Source organism: Stenella coeruleoalba (assembly GCF_951394435.1).
Source record: "Stenella coeruleoalba genome assembly, chromosome: 14".
Taxonomy (NCBI): Eukaryota; Metazoa; Chordata; class Mammalia; order Artiodactyla; family Delphinidae; genus Stenella; species Stenella coeruleoalba.
Window position 1 is genome coordinate 66,312,321 of NC_137160.1, and position 8,002 is coordinate 66,320,322.

Below are 8,002 nucleotides of genomic sequence, written 5' to 3' on the forward strand. Positions count from 1 at the left end.
TGATCCTTGAGGAAGGGTGCAAAGAAATCCATCCCACAGAGAAGAGAGGGAAAGACATGAAAGAGTATTAGTGGCAGGGGGACAGTGTGAATAAAGGCCAGGAGGTTTGTAAGTGGGAAAAGGAGGAGAGATGGGCTGTGGATGGAGCAGGAAATGGGGATGGAAGACCTTCCATCTGTGAAAGGCCCTGAGTGACAGGTGAGTAGGGTGAACATGTCTTATGGGCACTGGGGAGGCCTGGGCCTCAGTCTGTCCATTTATAAAATGAGGAGCTTGGACTGGCTCACTTCAGGCCCTCCCAGAAAGGGTCCAGATTTCTCCAGGTCCAACTCTGGACTGGCAGAGTAGGGAGTAGCTGGAGCAGCTCAGGGGCCAAGGGTAATATTTTGCTCCAGTCTCTCAGTCTGAGAATAAATATTTTTACCAAGCTGGCAGTGCCAGATCCCTGAATCTCCCTGGCTTCTCCCCCTCCCTGGTGTCCTGCAGAGAAACCCCTGCAGTCCTGGGGTCAGGAGGCAAGAGGAGTGTTGGGTCTTAGGCCTGGCTCCAGCCCAGGCAAAGTTTTGTTCCCCTTTGAGCCTCAGTTTCCTCATCTGCAAGATGGGGGAGTTGTGGCCTGAGCTTTCTAAGCCCTCTCCCCACCAAACTAGACAACATAAAATTCCAAGACTTTCAGGGAGACCCCACCTTGGGATGTGCTCACAAGTGGCTGTGAGGCCAGCCAAGGCCAAGACCTTGGGCCTATGAGGGGTCTAGAGCCTGCTGGGCAGTGGGCGGGGTAGAGGGGTTAGAGCTGGATGGGAGTTGGGCCTGCTGTTGGGGTCTCACAGCCTGGTGAGGGTAGGGGGAGAGATGGTATCTGGACTCTAAAAGTTGTGGAGAAAAAGCCCTCACTTGCTGTTTGGCATGTGGAAGGGGGGGGAAAGGCAACCTGGAGAGGGCACAGCATGAGAGCAAAGGAAATCAGGTAGGACTCTGAGGACTTTGCTGGGGAAAAGTCAGGTAGGCGAGGCTGGAGCATGGGGACCCTGGAGGAGAAGAACTGGTTCTTGCTGGGGTTGGCTGGATCCAAGGGCTGTGACCCTCTCCCTCGTGAGCAGAACTGGAGGCCCCCAAGTTCAGCAGCCACAGGAGTGGGGCTGGGGATCTGTTTGGCAAACCAGTTTGGCAAGGCTGTCTCCTCCATGATGTCATCCAGCTGCTGTGTTCTCTGAGCGACAGTGTCAGATAAACTTCCGGCCTTGGAGGAGAAGGGGGCCCGGCCCTAGGTGCTGAAGGATGGGAAAGGAGTGACTCTTCAATGTAGGAAACTTGGAGGCAAGTGAGCCCTGGGAAGGAGAAGGGGATCTGAGATGCCCAATGGGTTGTGATGAACCCCAGGAGACCAGCCTCATGGAAAAAGGAGAGGGTTCTGGATGGGCCGGCCTGGACTTATCACTTCTGGGAGTCCCCTGATGCCTGGCGTAATCTAGGCTTATGGCAGCGGCCCTGTATAATTGCTGCCTAGTGGGTTGGAACCATAAAAACACATGAGTGGCAGTTTTGTTATTATCATGAACCTCACAGCTTGAATGTTGTGAGGTAGAACCATCATTATACAGAAGAGGAGACAGGCTCAACAAGGCCAAGCCACACCAGCACCTCACACAGGATTAGAACCCAGAACCCTTGATTTTTTTTTTTTTTTGCTGCATGGCGTGGCTTGCGGGATCTTAGTTCCCCTACCAGGGATTGAACCTGGGCTCCAGCAGTGAAAGCGTGGAGTCCTAACCACTGAACTGCCAGGGAATTCCCCAGAACCCTTGCTCCTAACCATGGTACCCTGCCATTTGGGATCTCTGCCCACATGGGGCCTTGTCATATTTCTTAACTACTTGTGAGCCCAGCAGCTGAATTGTGGCATCATAGAGTCCTAGATGCCCACCTTGTGGTAATCTGAGTTCCAGAGAGGTCAAGGAACAGGCTTCAGGTCACACAGCAATTGGAGGTAGAGCCACTTGGTACCCCAGATCCCCAGCCTCCCCAAATCCTTGTTTCCCCCTCAGGGCCTGGCACACTCAAGCATGAAATAACAATAACTAGCACATACTGAGTCCTTACTATGTGCTATTCATTCATTTATACATCACCACAGCCATGTGAGGTAGGTGCTAAGATTATACCCATTTTATAGATAAAGAAACTGAGGCTCAGGGGGAAGTCACTTGTCCATGTTGACGCTGCATATCGGTGGTAGGGCTGGGATTTGAACCCAGTTGTGTGGACCCTTTCCCCTTGGTGGACCCAGTAGGCCTCACTGTAGGTATGAAGACCTCTAGACAGGAGGGTGGTTGACCCCTTTGCAGACTCCAGAGGCATGCAGTGTCCAATTCATAGTTTCTACGCAGGCCTGGCCTCCCCGGGGTGGGCAGAAAAGTGCTGAGGCCGCGAAATGCTCTGAACCTTCCCAGAGGAGGCGGCCACGGTGGGAGGGAGTGTTTGGTGCAGACCTCAGAGCCAAGTGTAGACGTGGCGGCTGGACCCACTGCAGGCGAGGGAGGGCAGGCGGGGTGGGGCCCAAACCCAAACCGGCCTCCCAGCAGTGTTCCCAGCCATCCGCCAGCCAGGCCCAGCCCTGCCCGCCCTTCTAGCTCCCCATCTGGATTTGAGATGAGGACACTGGGCCTAATAATAGCTGAATGGTAGCAAAGGCAGTGCCTGGAGCCTCAGCCAGTGGGGGGCTGGGATCCCCATCATCTCATGCTGGCTTGGAACAGGTTTCTGAACTTTTAAAATAATAGCAAGTGCTTATGACGTGCATACATGTGCCAGGCATTGTGCTGAGGTTAGCCCACAGTAACTCATTTATTCCTCACAACAACCCAATGAGATAAGTCTGTCATTAGCTCTATTTGACAGATAGAGAAACCGAGACACGGAGAGTTAAGCAACTTACTCCTGACTGTTATAGCAGCCTCTCATTGCTGAGCACACAAGTCTGTCCTAGGGACTGTGCTAAGCACTTTCCATGTATTTTCCCATTTGAGGAAAATGCACAAGGCATCATAGGCAGATCATCATTTATTTAGATGATGAAAAAAATGAGACCGAGAGAGAAAAGGGACTTGCCCAAGGTCACATGGCTGCAAGAGGCAACTCAAACCTAGGACTCTAGAGAGGGTAAGACCTTGGCTTCTGGAATCAGATAGACCTGAGTACATCACTGATGACATCACTGCTCTTTAGCTGTGTGGCCTTGGCAAGTCACATCACCTGCCTGAGCTTCTGTTTTCTCCTCTGTAAAATGGGGGTTTGGTTGACACGATGCTAACACCACCTGCCAGCTATTAAGTCCACCTTGGGGGTAGTAGGTCATTTACATCATGCATATATGTTGTGCATTCTCTCATTCAGTTCGCACAACAGCCCCCAAGATGGGGACTCCTCTTCTCTCACACCTGTTTTATAGAAGAGAATGTGAGGCTCAGAGAGTGCAAGGGCCTTGCCCAGGAAATGACAGCAAGTGAGTCAGGATTTGAGCCCAGTGCTGTGAGTCCAGAGGCTGAGCACTTTTCTCTTTACACTTTGCATCCTTATACTGAGGCACCGAGAGGGTGTGGGCTCTGCCTGGGTCACAGAGTGAAGTAGGTCTCTAGGGCCATCTGATGTGTAAAGGCCAGGAGGGGAAGGTCTTTCCGCCAGCCCCAGGTCACTGCAATCACAGCTTCTCCAGGCTTGAAGTTCAAGGTGTTTCCTAGACTCAAATATCTGAAAAGATTGCCCTGTTCTTCCAAAGGCCAGAATGAGATCCAGATTTGGGGGCCCCTTCCCTGTGAGCCCAGGGTGCTGGATTCCTGGTTCAGCTAGCAGAAGTGGGGAGGTTGCTTCTGGCCAAAGAGGACCAGTTTTCGGAGTCATACGGGAAGCTTGGGGCATGAAGAGAGCTTCGGGTTTTGCTTAAATCCTGATTCTTCCATTCACTAGCCACTTCATCTTCCTGAACCTGGGAAGGAAGTTTCAAATGGGGGCACTAATACCTCCTGTAGTAGTTTGGTTGCAAAATAACTTCAGTGCTTTGCTTCCCTGTATGCAAGCCCCTTTGCAGTGTGACTTTGGAACTCCTCCCATCAGGAGATAGAGCCTGTTTCCTCATTCCTTGAACCTGGGCTCAGCCATATGACCTATTTTGGCCAATAGAATACAGCAGAGGTGACACTACCTGTTCTGAGTCTGGACTGTAAGAAGTCTTGTAGCCTCTGCCCATTCTCTTGGAATCCTCCCAGCTGTCGTGTGAACAGGCCTGAGCTATCCTGCTCCAGGATGAGAGACCACTGGAACAGGAATGAGCTGTCCTGGCTGAGTCTGTGCTAATCAGCCAATTAAGACTAGAAGAACCTTTAGCTGAGCCCAGACCAAATTGCCAATCCATGAAATCATGAGCAAACTAAATGGTTGCTGTTTTTTGTGGGGTTTTTTGGTTTTGTTTCTTTGGCTGCACTGTGCAGCATGCGAGATCTTAGTTCCCCAACCAGGGATCGAACCTGTGCCCCCTGCAGTGGAAGCATGGAGTCCTAACCACTGGACCACTACAGAAGTCCCTGGTTGCTGTTTTAAGGCACTAAGTTTTGGGGTGATTTGTTATGCAGCATTATTATGGAAATTAATAACTGATACAGTTTCATTCAGTGCAATTAATGGTAACTGCTGTAACAAAACAAAAATCTCAGTGGCTTAACCCAATGATAGTTTATTCCTCACTCATGCAAAGTCTGATATAGGTCAGGGGTCTCCTAACCCATCTGCCTTGGAAGGCAGCTCTCTTCCAGGCAGTGACTCCCCAAGGCCCTCCCTGGAATCCATTCCTGAATCCTCTGCATGTGGAAAGGGAGACTAAAAATCAAAAGAGACTCACCCATTCTTAATTGCCTTGGCCCGGGGATGACATGTAATTTTCACCGGCGAGAGCGTAGTCACATGACTCTGCTAACTGTAGGGCCCAGGAGGAGGAAACAGGTTGAAGAACACAAATCATTGGCTCTGCCACATTCCCTCCCTCACCAGGCACCGTGAGGAGTCAGGCAGTACCTAGCACAGAGTGGCTTAAATAAGGGGCAATTTATAGGTGAAGAATCTGAGGCTTGGGACTTCCCTGGCGGTCCAGGGGTTAAGACTCCGTGCTTCGGGCTTCTTAACCACTGGTGGCACAGTGGTTAAGAATCTGCCTGCCAATGCAGGGGACATGGATTCGAGCCCTGGTCCCGGAAGATCCCACATGCTGCGGAGCAACTAAGCTCATATGCCACAACTACTGAGCCTGCGCTCTAGAGTCTGTGAGCCACAACTACTGAGCCTGCGTGCTGCAACTACTGAAGCCCGTGCGCCCTAGAGCCCGTGCTCTGCAACAAGAGAAGGCACAGCAATGAGAAGTCCATGCACCGCAAAGAAGAGTAGCCCCTGCCTCGCCACAACTAGAGAAAGCCTGTGTGCAGCAACGAAGACCCAACGCAGCCAAAAATAAGTAAATATAATAAATAAATTTATTTAAAAAAAAAAGACTGTGCTCTACTGCAGGGGGCATGGGTTCAAGAAAAAGAAAAAAACAGATTATGGGGCTCAGAGAGGTTGACAAATTTGCCAAAACCACACTGCAAGCCAAATGAGGAGCTGTTTTGTGGTAGTGAAGGGCTCAGAACAGATCTGGAGTTGGACAGATCTGGGTGCAAATCCCAACTCTGTCGTTTCCTTGCTGTGTGACATTAGGCTAGTTACCCAGTTTCTCTGCGTTTCAGTTTCCTCATCCACAAAATGGGGAGGGGAATAGTTCCAACTTCACAGGGTAGGGTGAGCATTCAGGAGCTTATGTGTGTCAAGAGCTTAGCTCACATCCTGGTACATGGCACCTACTTAATAAATGTGAGCTACCTGGGCAGGCATGATGCTCTTTCTCATCTTGCCAGGGTCAACAAATTTTTATGTTTTGTGCAAATTCTGTCCCTTCCTCCTACCTCTTGTGGTATGAATGGTTTTATTTACTTGGTTAAGAGAAGGAAAATTTCACCCAGTTGGATATGTTACTCAAGCCTTTACAAGCACAAAGCCCCCAAACACCCATGGCTGTTCTGCTGTCAGAGGTCTGAAACTATTTCATTATTGCTTCCTTTAGACTAAAGCTTGGCTCTGTAAAATGCATCCTCTTCCCAACCCACCCCTAGGATTGTCCCATCACTGGGATCGGGGCAAGAGGGTCTGTAGCTAATGGGCTCCAGCTGGGGAAAGGCCAGGGCCAGAGCAGACCCTACTGGGTGTGTGGTCTGGGCATTATGAAAATTTCTGCCCAACCTGAAGGAAAGGTCCAAGATGGGTGAGATATGGCTTCCCCTCCTTTCACCCCATTTAACCCATCTCTGAGCCTCCCTTTGAAGACAGGCAGACAGGTTCGTGAGCATCGTGGCCCTCACAGTCTGGAGGTGGAGACAGACTCAGCGAACAGAGCGCCATATAAAGTTTTCATTACAGATTACGGTCATTTCTTTGAAGTGGGAACCACATGGCACTATGGGAGCTTGTACTGGGGGCCTACTTTAAATTATTTTTAAACTTTTGTTTTTGAAGAGATAATCCTGGGAGGTCAGAGAAGTTATCTCTCAGGAGGTAATTATGCTCAGATCTGGAGGATAAGAAGAAATTTGCTGAACAGAGAGTTGGTCTTGGGATGAGGGGTGGTGTTCCAGGTAAGGAACAGGTTGTGCAAATGCCCTGAGGCAGGAAGGAACAACCTCCAGGAACTGATGGAAGACTAAAGCAACTGGAGTTTGAAGGGTTAGGGAGAAGCGGGGTGCAAATGAGAAGGGATAGGGGAGCAGGGGCCAGTCCCTGTGGGCAGGACTGGCTACATAATTTGTGGGGCCTGATGCAAAGCAAAAACATGAGACCCCTTTAAGAATTTCAAGATGGTGACAGTAAATCATTAAACTAAGTATGGGGCCCTGTGCAATTGCACAGGTCATACACCCAGGACAATGGTCCTGCACTTGGACCATTGTAAGAAGGAAGGACTTTGCTGTGAGGGCTGCAGGGAGCCACCAAAGGCTTTTGAGCTAGGGGTGGTAAGATCTTATTTGCATAAACCCAGGTGCTGTCTCACTATACCACACCTGGATGGTATGTGACCCTCTTCTCTCTGCACAGGTGGCCTGATTCATTTTCCTAAAATATTTTACTTGGAATATCACTCTCCTGGTCAAGAACCTGCAGTGGCTCCCACCCCCTTAACAGATCCGGCCCAAACTCCCTACCTAGACGTTCAAGGCCTTTCATAATCTGCCCTCACCTGATTTAGTTAACCTGCTATCAACAAAAGGCTATGTGCCGAATCCCAGAGCTGATGAACTAACCCAAGGACTCACGGTAATTACAGGAGGCCAAGGCAGGACCGGAACCCAGGTCTTCTGCGGTAGGCAACCCCCTGCCCTGGAGGAGGGTGCAGCCTCACAATGTGCTTTGTACCCCCCAACCTAGCACAGAGACTTGCACCAATAGGTGCTCAGTATGTGTCTGTGGCAGCGAGTTCCTTCTCCAGGGCAGGGTATTTCAGAATCCAGGATGTAGTTAGTGTCCTTCCTGACTCCTTCTGTCCATCACCTCTACCACTAGGCATTCGCCAAGCCCCACTGCACCGCCCCGGGCGGCGGGGGGTGGGTGTGGGTGTGCAGGGGCCAGGTCCTGCCTATAGACACGTGTTTGGCCTGCACAGCTTTTAAAAAGCTTTTCCAACTTATCATTAACGTTTAAAAATCAAGAAATTTCACATGGCAATCTGCATTGTTTCTCTGCAGAGCCCTGGGCCTGGATTCCCCAGGGGAAGCCGCGTGCTCCCTAACTGGACCCTCCGAGGGGTTCCGCCCTAAGTCCGAAGTAAGACTGTGGAGTTTGGAACCTTGAAGAAAGAGCGCCCTAGTTACCACCAAAGGCCAATCAGGATCCTGAAATCTGACCAATCAGATGATTGGAGGTGGGGCCATGT